Source organism: Somniosus microcephalus, chromosome 4, assembly GCF_052327205.1.
Source record: "Somniosus microcephalus isolate GS21.2 chromosome 4, FLI_Smic_1.0, whole genome shotgun sequence".
NCBI classification, from domain to species: Eukaryota; Metazoa; Chordata; class Chondrichthyes; order Squaliformes; family Somniosidae; genus Somniosus; species Somniosus microcephalus.
This window is the reverse complement of record NC_140990.1, coordinates 101,699,685-101,711,979: the sequence shown is the minus strand read 5'-3', so window position 1 is coordinate 101,711,979 and position 12,295 is coordinate 101,699,685. Positions and strand designations below refer to the sequence as shown.

The following is a 12,295-nucleotide window of genomic DNA, read 5'->3' as shown; positions in this document are numbered from 1 at the left end:
AATACACAGGTGCCTCATCAGGTGGGATGAGCTTGTAAACCTCTTCGCACAGTGAGAACAAACAATCAGGCTCTGATCAGTTTAATACACTGGTGTCTCACCAAATGGGATTGCTAATTGAATCCCTGCCCACATGTGGAGCAAGTGAACTCTCTCCCTGACCCATCACCATGTATCTTTCATTTACAGATGCTCCCTGACTAGTCACCATTTCTCCTTCATTTATGGATGCTCCCTGACCACTCACCATTTCTCCTTCATTTACAGATGCTCCCTGACCATTCCCCATTTCTCCTTCATTTACAGAAGATCCCTGACCACTCACCATTTCTTCTCCATTTAGACGCTCCCTGACCACTCACCATTTCTCCTTCATTTACAGACGCTCCCTGACCACTCACCATTTCTCATTCATTTACAGATGCTTCCTGACCATTCCCCATTCTGCTCCACTTACAGATGCTCCCTGACCACTCACCATTTCTCCTCCATTTATAGACGCTCCCTGACCACTTAGCATTTCTCCATCATTTACAGACGCTTCCTGACAAGTCACCATTTCTCTTCCATTTATAGATGCTCCCTGACCAGTCAGCATTTCTCCTTCATTTACAGATGCTCCCTGACCATTCCCCATTTCTCCTGCATTTACAGACGCTCCCTGACCAGTCACCATTTCTCCTTCTTTTACAGATGCTCCCTGACCATTCACCATTTCTCTTCCATTTATAGATGCTCCCTGACCATTCAGCATTTCTCCTCCATTTATAGACGCTCCCTGACCAGTTAGCATTTCTCCATCATTTACAGACGCTTCCTGACAAGTCACCATTTCTCTTCCATTTATAGATGCTCCCTGACCAGTCAGCATTTCTCCTTCATTTACGTACGCTCCCTGCCCATTCCCCATTTCTCCTGCATTTATAGACGCTCCCTGACCATTCAGCATTTCTCCTCCATTTACAGACGCTCCCTGATCAGTCACCATTACTCCTTCATTTACAGACAGAGGGGTCAGAGTAGCGAAAAATGGTAAAAAAAAACAAAATTAAAAGCTCTATATCTGAACGCACATAGCATTCATAACAAGATAGATGACTTGACAGCACAAATAGAAATAAATGGGTATGATCTGATAGCCATTACAGTGACGCGGTTGCAAGGTGTCCAATGATTGGAACTGAATATTCAGGGGTATTTGCCATTTTGTAAGGATAGGCAGAAAGGAAACGGAGGTGGTGTAGCTCTGTTAATAAGTGATGAGATCAGTGCAGTAATAAGAAATGATACTGGCCTAGAAGATCAATATGTAGAATCAGTTTAGGTGGAGATAAGAAATAATAAGGGTAAAAAGTCACTGGTGGGAGTGGTCTACAGGCCCCCAAACAGTAGCCACACTGTAGGACAGAGAATAAATCAAGAAATAATAGTGGCTTGTAAGAAAGGTACGGCTATAATCATGGGAGATTTTAATCTTCATATTGTTTGGACAAAGCATATTGGCAAAGGTAGACTTGAGGAAGAGTTCTTAGAATGTATTTCTTGGAACAATATGTTGTGGAACCAACCAGGGAGAAGACTATTTTAGATCTGGTAATGTGTAACCAGGCTGGATTAATTAATGATCTTGAAGTGAAGGATCCTCTTGGGAAGAGTGGTCATAGCATGGTAGAATTTCAAATTCAGTTTGAGGGTGAGAAAGCTAGTGTCCTGAATTTAAACAAAGGTAATTACAAAAGTATGAAGGCAGACTTGGTTAGAGTGGACTGGGAAAATATATTACAGAGTAAGACTGTAGAAAAGCAGTGGCAAACATTTAAGGAGATATTTCATAATTCTCAGCAAAGATATATTCCAGTGAAAAAGAAAGACTCTAAGAGAAGGATGAACCATCCGTGGCTAACTAAGGAAGTAAAGGAGGGTATCAAATTGAAAACAAAAGCATAAAATGTTGCGAAGAATAGTGAAAGGCCAGAGGATTGGGAAATTTTTTAAAACCAGCAAAGGACGACTAAAAAAATAATAGAGAGAGAAGATAGCTTATGAGAGGAAGCTAGCAAGAAATATAAAAACAGACAGTAAGAGCTTCTACAGGTATATAAAAAGGAAGAGAGTAGCTAAAGTAAACATTTGTCCCCTAGAGGATGAGTCTGGAGAAGTAATAATGGGAAACAGGGAATTGACGGAGACTTTGAACAAATATTTTGTATTCGTCTTCATGGTAGGAGCATCCCAATAATGGATAATCAAGGGGCTATTGGGGTGGGGATGGGGGACTTAAAACAATCACTATCACTAGAGAGAAAGTACTAGGCAAACTAATGGGACTAAAGGTGGACAAGTTCCCGGGACCCGATGGCCTGCATCCCAGAGTCTTAAAAGAGGTGGCTGCAGAGATAGTGGATGCATTGTTTGTAATCTACCAAAATTCCCTGGATTCTGGAGAGGTCCCAGCAGACTGGAAAACCGTAAATATAATGCCCCTATTTAAGAAAGGAGAGAGACAGAAAGCAGGCAACTATCGACCAGTTAGCCTAACATCTGTCATTGGGAAAATGCTGGAGTCCATCATTAAGGAAGTGATAGGACATTTAGAAAATCATAATATAGTCAAGCAGAGTCAGCATGGATTTATGAAAGGGAAATTTGCTGGAGTTCTTTAAGGATGTAACGAGCAGGCTGGATAAAGGGGAACCAGTAAATGTTGTGTATTTGGATTTCCAGAAGGCATTCAATAAGGTGCCACATAAAAAGTTACTACACAAGATAAGAGCTCACGGGGTTGGGGGTAATATATTGGGGCAGAAATTAGGATCGGGAGCTTGCTGCGCATGCAAGACCCCGATGTGCACTTACCCGACGTGCCGGCCGTTGAGCTTCAGGGACGCCTGGAATTCCTGTTTTAAAATGATGACTCCCGGGCAGCGTCTGACGTCACGCCGCCCAGGAGTGCAGCCAGCGCGAAGCCTGGAGCGCGCAGTACAAGTGAGACACGCCCCTTGAGGTCTCAGTTTAATAGGACACGCCCCCAATGTTTCTCACAAGCTGCAAAGCATTTTTACATGTGGAGCAGCATTTTAAATAGGTTTTTGGTATTTTTATGAAGCTTTTGGTAACTTTTATAAACTTTTAAAAATGTTTACATTATTTTGAAGAATCTGAAGTAGTTTTAAATAGAATTAAAGCAATTTAAAGACTTTTAAAAGCCCTGAAAGCATTTTTTTCATTCCATTTATTTAATTAGCAACGTCGTCGTCGTACGTGTCTTCACACTGTTCCCTTTGGGGAACTGTATGAAGTATTTATGGCCATGATTAACGCTCCTTCCGTGACCGTAACCATCTTTGTACCAGCCATTAGGGTGGTTAGTCCTATGGCGGGAGGGTTTTACGGGCTCCCACAACCTATACGAGGGGGGGGGTCACCCACACCCACGGACGCAAATATCCCACTGGATGTCGACCCAGAATTTAGAGCCGGAGCTCTGACTCCACTTGCCGGGACTGTCTGGAGCGGGGTTCGAAACCCTACCCCGTCTGGCCCAGCGGCGGGGATGCTACCGCTACGCCAAAGGCCCACTCCGATTAGCAACGTGAAATGGCTGGAATGAGCAGAATTCATGGCATTAAAAGAACTCACAATTGAACTGATGATGACCTCAGCAATCTCCTCAACGAGGTGGAGGCGCAGCGCCTGCTCATCATTGGTAATGAGAAGTCCAAGGCGCCGCAAAAAGGACAGATGATAGCTTGGTCTTTCAAGTGGCAGCATAGGGCTCCAGTCACGGGGAGGGAAAAGGCACAGGAAACGTATGGGTGTCACCTTTTGCGCGGAGTGGGCCTTTTGCATAGCGGTAAGCATCCCCGCCGCTGGGCCAGAAGGAGTAGGGTTTCGAACCCCGCTCCAGACAGTCCCGGCAAGTGGAGTCGGAGCTCCAACTATAAATTCTGGGTGGACATCCAGCGGGACACTTACATCCGTGGGTGTGGGTGGCCCCCCCTCAGATGGGTTGTGGGAGCCCGTAAAACCCTTGCGCCATAGGACTAACCACCCTAATGGCTGGTATGAAGATGGTTATGGTCACGGAAGGGGCGTTAACGTGGCCAGAAATCCTTCCACCACTTCATACAGTTCCCGAAAGGGAACAGTGTGAGGATATGTACGACGCTGACCTCTTGCGCAATGCACCTCCTTGGACCCTCAGTCGCAGATGCGAGGGGGCAAATCGTGCAATTGTTAAATTTTTCATTTTATTGACATGTAAAATGTTGTGTTTGCTTTTTTCATTGAAATATTTATTTGTGACTGAAAGGATATGTAACCTTTTCCTTTAAACAGTGCAGCCTGTAGTCAGTTTGAAAAAAATTAGCAACTTTTATTGGCGCCAAAGTATTTTTACAACAACTATTTGAAAATTAGAACATAGCTAGTTTCCACCTTGAATGTCTTTAATGCACTAAGAAAACAGAAAAAGTCACTTTAAAATGTTAACACATTTTTTTCTGAACTATTCATGTTTACAAATGTTTGAAAAGCAGGAAATAGCTAGTTAACATTTTAAAGTTATAAACTATCTACATCAAAACTGACCCCGAAAACTGTTTTATGATGTAATAAAAGTTCACTGCTTCACTTTAAATTGTGTCTGCTCCTTTCTTTTCCTTGCAGGGGGAGGGGGAGGTACAAGGCGCCACTAGCTCGTGAAGGTGTTGGCTATTAGCAGTTCCCAGGCATTTTTCTCGCTCACAGGCCTCCTGCTTACACAGACATCCTTGCAAGGAAGAAATGGAAAGAGTTGTTAAAGTAATTTTAATGAAGTGACCAGCTAGAAAATCACCCCGGCCTATGGCAGGAGAAACGCGTTATCGTCTTGGTAATACATCATGCCCGCCTGATCAATTTCACAGCCCGAGATGATTTTCCAATAAGTTACTTTCTCTGAAAGTCATAATTAAATACATACATTCATACACATAAGTAAAGGAATATATACATACATACACATAAGTAAAGGAATATATACATACATACATATACGTAAAGGAATATATACGGACATACATACATATTACTGATGAAAAGTTTCTTTCTTAAAAATGTTGGAAATGTTACATTATTCATTTTAGAACAGTCATTTTCACATTTAATAAACACAGCAAATTCAATTCACACAGCCACAATTGCTCCTTCTACCTACAGTACTGAAAACCCGTTTAAAAAAAAAATTAAACTTTAAAACTTACCTCAGCATTTCTTAAAATAACTTTCCTCCCTTTCCCAAACAAAAATATTGCCTTTCAGAAGCTCCACGATAAAATATATCTTCCTCCGCAGCCTCTGGAGCAACTTTACTCATGCTTTTTTCATGTATAAGTTGTAAGGACTTAACCTCACTGAAAGCATGAATGAAACCAGCGAATGTTACTGCGCACACGCTGCCTGTGCAGTCGCACGCGTTCTGCCTCTGAACCCCTTCGTTCAGAGGACAGGAAATGCCGGTTTTCCCCGCATGCGCTGTGCATGCTGAAAACCGGCATTTCCTCTGGCCAGACACGTGAGTACCCCGGCCGTACTCACGCGTTTGGAACGGAATTACTGGGCCATTAGCATGGATAGAGAATTGGTTAACTAACAGAAAACAGAAAGTCGGGATATATGGGTCATTTTCAGGTTGGCAAACTGCAACTAGTGGGGTGCCGCAGGGATCAGTGCTGGGGCCTCAACTATTTACAATCTATATTAATGACTTGGATGAAGGGACTGAGTGTAATGTAGCCACATTTGCTGATGATACAAAGATAGGTGGGAAAGCAAATTGTGTGGAGGCTAAGAATCTCCAAAGGGATAGAGTAGAACTGAACCCAGCCAGAGGCAGCACCTTCAGGGGTGGAGAGAGAGGGGAACCAGTGAGTGTAGAACTGAACCCAGCCAGAGTCTGCACCTTAACGGGAGGAGAGGGAGGGGGACCAGTGAGTGTAGAACTGAACCCAGCCAGAGTCAGCACCTTCAGGGGAGGAGAGGGAGGGGGACCAGTGAGTGTAGAACTGAACCCAGCCAGAGTCAGCACCTTCAGGGGAGGAGAGGGAGGGGGACCAGTGAGTGTAGAACTGAACCCAGCCAGAGTCAGCACCTTCAGGGGTGGAGAGGGAGGGGAACCAGTGAGTGTAGAACTGAACCCAGCCAGAGTCTGCACCTTAACGGGAGGAGAGGGAGGGGGACCAGTGAGTGTAGAACTGAACCCAGCCAGAGTCTGCACCTTAACGGGAGGAGAGGGAGGGGGACCAGTGAGTGTAGAACTGAACCCAGCCAGAGTCAGCACCTTCAGGGGAGGAGAGGGAGGGGGACCAGTTAATGTAGAACTGAACCCAGCCAGAGTCAGCACCTTCAGGGGAGGAGAGGGAGGGGGACCAGTTAATGTAGAACTGAACCCAGCCAGAGTCAGCACCTTCAGGGGAGGAGAGAGAGGGGAACCAGTGAGTGTAGAACTGAGCCCAGCCAGAGTCAGCACCTTCAGGGGAGGAGAGGGAGGGGAACCAGTGAGTGTAGAAGTGAACCCAGCCAGAGTCAGCACCTTCAGGGGAGGAGAGGGAGGGGAACCAGTGAGTGTAGAACTGAACCCAGCCAGTGATCATATTGAAAACTGGGAGCAGAGGATAAACTATCTTGAGACGTGTGATTTGTTTGGATTTTAACACAGGGAGGAGGAACAAAGTGTGGGACGGGGATTTACAGCTTTGGAGGAAGGAGAGAGGAAAGAATGTTCCATAGAAACTAAAATTGTCTGTTCTGAATTTCTGTCCTGTACTTAAAGTAATGAGTTTTGTAAACTCCTTTTACAGGGTATTAGAAGGGGAGGGTTTGCAAATGGGAAACTCAAACCAAACATCATGTCAAAATCTGACAGTCACTCATTTACTCAGGACTTGAATATTATCGGCCTTTGAATGTGGAAGGAGAAATGTTTGTCTGTTCTGTCTGTGGGAAAAGATTTCAAACATCAGTGTGACTGGAAAAGCACCGAGACACACACACCCGAGTGAGAGTGTTCTCGTGCACTGACTGTAGAAAGAGCTTTAACCAGTTACACAGCCTGATAAAACATCGCACCATTCACAGCAGGGAGAAACCATACACGTGTTATGTGTGTGGACGAGGCTTCAACTGATCATCCAACCTGGAGAGACACAAGGACACCCGCACCATGGAGAAAGCGTGGAAATGTGGGTAATGTGGGAAGGGATTCAGTTCCCTGTCTGAGCTGGAAATTCACCGGCGCAGTCACACCAGTGAAAGGCTGTTCACCTGCTCCATGTGTGGGAAGTGATTCCCTTTGTCATCCCACTTGCTGAAACACCAGTGAATTCACACCCGGGAGAGACCGTTCACCTGCTCCATGTGTGGGAAGGGATTTCCTTCATCATCGAGCCAGCTGACACCAGTGAGTTCACACTGGGAAGAGGCCGTTCACTTGCTCTGAGTGTGGAAATTGATTCAGTCAGTCATCCAACCTACTGCAACATGAGCGAGTTCACACTGGGGAGAGAGCGTTCATCTGCTCCATGTGTGTGAAGGGATTCACTCGGTCATCCGACCTGCTGATACACCAGCGAGTTCACACTGGGGAGAGGCTGTTCACCTGCTTCGTGTGTGGTAAGGGATTCATTCAGTCATCCACCTTGCTGACACACCAGTGAGTTCACACTGGGGAGAGACCGTTCACCTGCTCCGTGTGTGGGAAGGGATTCACTCTTATCATCCAGCCTGCTGACACACCAATGAGTTCACAGGTGACTGCAGGGGTTGGATTCTGATGTTTTTGCCGCTGATAATTACATCCAGGGCTGAACCATGTTCATCGTGACAGTTGGGGTTTGTTTCTGCTGATGTTAACAACCCCTGTAACTGGGCTAGAGTTTAATATTCTGGATACATGTCAAATAAATCAGCTTTGCATTAAACACATTGTTGTGGATTTTTGTCATTCCCACCTGAGCTTTTAGCATCACCTGGCTGGAGCTCAGAAAGGACAATCTGGGGGGAGGATCGTACGGCGGGAACAGAACTACAGCCTGGACTCAGTCCTTCAGGGCCACACTGAGAGGGGCAAACGGCACTTAGGTCTTTCTTGTCTCTCTTCATGACAGCAATGTCCCCATGCGGGTCCCTCTACATCTCCATCCCCCACCAGGATAGCCCGAGGGCGCTCCGCTTCTTCGTTGAACAGAGGCCCAACCAGTCCCCATCCACCACCACCCTCCTCTGCCTGGCTGAACTTGTTCTCACATTGAACAACTTCTCCTTTGACTCTACTCGCTTCCTCCAAATCAAAGGTGTTGCTATGGGAACCCGCATGGACCCTAGCTGTGCCTGCCTTTTCATGGGATATGTGGAACACTCTTTGTTCCAGTCCTACTCAGGTCCCCTCCCTCACCTCTTTTTCCAGTACATTAATGACTGTATCGGTGCCGTTTCCTGTTCTCACTCTAAACTAGATAATTTCATTCACTTTGCTTCCAATTTCCACCCTTCCCTCACCTTCACATTGTCCATCGCCGACTCTTCCCTTCCCTTCCTCGACTTCTCCGTCTCCATCTCTGGGGATAGGTTATTGACAAACATTCACTACAAGCCCACTGACTCCCACAGCTACCTGGACTACACTTCCTCCCACCCCGCCTCCTGTAAGGACTCTGTTCCATTTTCCCAGTTTCTCCATCTCCGCCGCATCTGTTCTGACGATGCCACCTTCCACACCAGTGCTTCTGTCATGTCTTCCTTTTTCCTCAACCAAGGATTCCCCTCTACAGTGGTTGACACGGCCCTTGACCGTGTCCATTCTATCTCCCGCACTTCTGCCCTCACATCTACCCCTCCCTCCCGGAACCACGACAGTGTTCCCCTTGTCCTCACCTTTCACCCCACCAGCCTCCACATTCAACGGATCATCCTCCGCCATTTCCGCCACCTCCAGCGTGATCCCACCACCAAATGCATCTTCCCCTCACCTCCCCTTTCAGCATTCCGTATGGACCGCTCCCTCCGCAGCACCCTTGTCCACTCCGCTATCACCCCCAAGAGCCCTTCCCCTTTGCCCGGCACCTTCCCGTGCAAGCGCAGGAGATGCAACACATGCCCTTATACCTCCCCCCTTCCCACTGCCCAGGGCCCCAAACACCCCTTCCAGGTGAAACAGCGATTTACTTGTCCTTCTCGCAATTTAGTATACTGTATTCGCTGCTCACGATGTGGTCTCCTCTACATTGGGGAGACCAAACGCAAATTGGGTGACCGCTTTGCGGAACACCTATGTTCAGTCCGTAAGGGGTACGCCGAGCTTCCGGTCGCCTGTCATTTTAATTCACCGCCCCATTCCCACTCAGACCTCACCATCCTCGGCCTCTTGCATTGTTCCATGGAAGCTCAGCATAAGCTCGAGGAACAGCACCTCATCTTTCGATTAGGCACTCTACAGCCCTCTGGACTCAACATAGAGTTCAACAATTTCAGATCATAACCTCGGCCCCTATCAAATATATATATATAATATTTTATCCAGACTTTTTGTCTGTGTCTTTTTTTCTTCCCCCTGACATGGCAGCTGTCTCTCATTCTGCCAGCAAAATTTACACTTCATCTGGAGCCATTCTTTGTTTATTAACCTGTCCCATTACCATCTCCTTTTGCCTTGAATATCTCTTAATGTCTCTTAATCTCTTCCACTTCCATCCTATCACAGACCTTCCCTTTTGTTCTTTCATCCCCTCCCCCTTTCTCAGCCTCTTCACTTGCTTAAAAATCTGTTCCATTTCCTGCTTTTTTCCATTTCTGATGAAAGGTCATCGACCTGAAACGTTAACTCTATTTCTCTCTTCACAGATGCTGCCTGACCGGCTGAGTATCTCCAGCATTTTCTGTTTTTATTCCGCTCTTCCTATTGGTCCGGAGCTCCCGTCAATCACCCGGGCAGCGTGAGCTGAGCATGCGCAGCAGAGGCTCATTGTTGGGCAGTGGCGGAGACTGAGTGACCCGACAGGAGAAACAACAAGTGGCCTTGACGCAGCAGAGGGAGCAACTCAGAGCCGGTTAGCATCAGGGTGGACGGTGGATGTGGAACTCGGTCCCTGGCCTCCTGTGTGGGGCTTTCTTATTGCATCAGTTTGAGCTGGAGTGGAGAGGGGGGAGAAGCTGCTGGGTTTAACCCCCAGTACTTCTGAGCCCAGTGGGACCCAACAATTTCCAATGTGGGACTGTGAAGGGAGGTGGGTTCTAGGGGAGATTAAGTTGCTAAACAGACACTGTCCATACAGTGTAAAAGATTATCGTTTTAGGAACAAATATTTCTGTAGAGGCTTTCAATCCATTTTATATATACAGATTTTTTTAATTCATCCGATGTGGGTGTCACTAGCAGGGCTAGCATATATTGCCAGTCCCCAGTTGCCCATTGAGAAGGTGATGCTGCGCCTCCTTCTTGAACCTCTGCAGTCCGTGTGGTGAAGGTACTCTCAGAATGCTGCTTGGTGAGGAGCTCCAGGATTTTCACCCAGCGATGATGTAGGAACAGCGATATAGGCCCAAGATAGTATGTGACTTGGAGGGGAACCAGGAGGTGATGGTGTTCCCATGCGCCTGCTGCCCTTGTCCTTCTAGGTAGTGGAGGTTGCGTGTTTGGGAGGTGCTGTCAAAGTTCTAATTTAATTTCAATTTTATTTGTCACATTAACCAAATACAACAAGTGAAATCCAGTCAGTGAAATGCTTTTTTCTTAACGAGCCAAGCGCACCAAGCAGCAAAGGACACTTAGCTGCTGGAACGCACGGAGCCCGCAAGGACGGCAGCCATCTTCATCGGCGCCATCACAATGGGTTCCGCTCTCGCCTTGCTCCGCCTTTCCCGCACTCCTGCCTGACAATCTTCAGCCGGCGTGGTACCGACATCCCGGGGCCTGCTTCTCCCTGGCTCTCCTTCCACCCGGTCTGACCTCCGAACTTCCCGCGGTGTCCGACCTTCCAGGGCCTGCTTTTCCCGCCCTCGGTCCGCTGGCCGCCTCCCCTCCTACCGGTTCGACCTCCGAATTACAGATGGATAAAGTCGCTCTCCTTCACTCCTCCCCCTCCCACCTCACTCTCTCTCCTCCCATAGAGGCCAGAGTCTTGTGTAGGCCCAGACTGGGTGGCGGGTTCCCTTCCCTGAAGGACATTAGTGAACCAGTTGTGTTTTATGACAATCCAGCAGCTTTCATGGTCACTTTTTTCTAGTGCCGGCCCCACAAATTCCCAGATTCATTCAGCTCAATTTCAAAAACCTGCCTTTGTGTTTTTGTGGGTTCTCTCTCGCCCTCCCTTTTTCCTGTTTTAAATTAATTTGCAGGGTGTTAGAAGGGGAGGATTTACGGACGGGACGCTCAAACCAAACATCACTTCAAGATCTGACAGAGTCACTCGATTCGTCAGGGCCTGTGAACATGGAAACAGAAAGCACCTTTCAGAGGGGGTAAAACCGTACACGTGTTCTGTGTGTGGGCGAGGCTTCAGCCGATCCTCTGGCCTGTCGAGACACAAGCACAATCACACTGGGGAGAGGCTGTTCACCTGCTCTGAGTGTGGGAAGGGATTCACATGTCCATCCGACCTTCTGAGACACCAGCGAGTTCACACTGGGGAGAGGCTTTTCACCTGCACCAAATGTGAGAAGGGATTCACGTTTTCATCCGGCCTACTGAAACACCAGCGAGTTCACACTGGGGGAGGCCGTTCACCTGCTTCGAGTGTGGGAAGGGATTCATGTGTTCATTTGGCCTTCTGAGACAACAGCAAGTCCACAGCAGGGAGAGACCATTCACCTGCTCCGTGTGTGGGAAGGGATTCCCTCGTTCATTCAACCTGCTGCAGCACTGGCGAGTTCACACTTAAGAGAGCTTTTAAATGCCCGGACTGCGGGAAGTTCTACAAAAATGTCGGGAACCTGATGCGCCATCAATGTGTTCACACTGATGAGAGACCGTTCAGGTGCTCTCACTGCGGGACTGGGTTCAGGCAATCATGTCACCTCACTGTACACCAGTGCACTCACACTTGGGAGAGGCCATTCACCTGCTCTGAGTGTGGAAAGGAATTCACTCGGTCATCCAGCCTGCTGACACACCAGTGAGTTCACACCGGGGAGAGACTATTCACCTGCTCCGTGTGTGGGAAGGGATTCACTTGTTCATCCAACCTGCTGCAGCACTGGCGAGTTCACAAGTGACTGCAGGGAATGGATTCTGATGTTATTGCTGCTGTTAATCACACCCAGG

At 47.4% G+C, this 12,295-nt stretch overlaps 1 pseudogene; it reads left to right on the top strand.

Annotated features, from left to right (window-relative positions):
• The first annotated feature begins 133 nt into the window (after positions 1-133).
• LOC147119607 (uncharacterized) lies at positions 134-11,912 on the top strand (annotated as a pseudogene).
• The last annotated feature ends 383 nt before the right edge of the window (positions 11,913-12,295 follow it).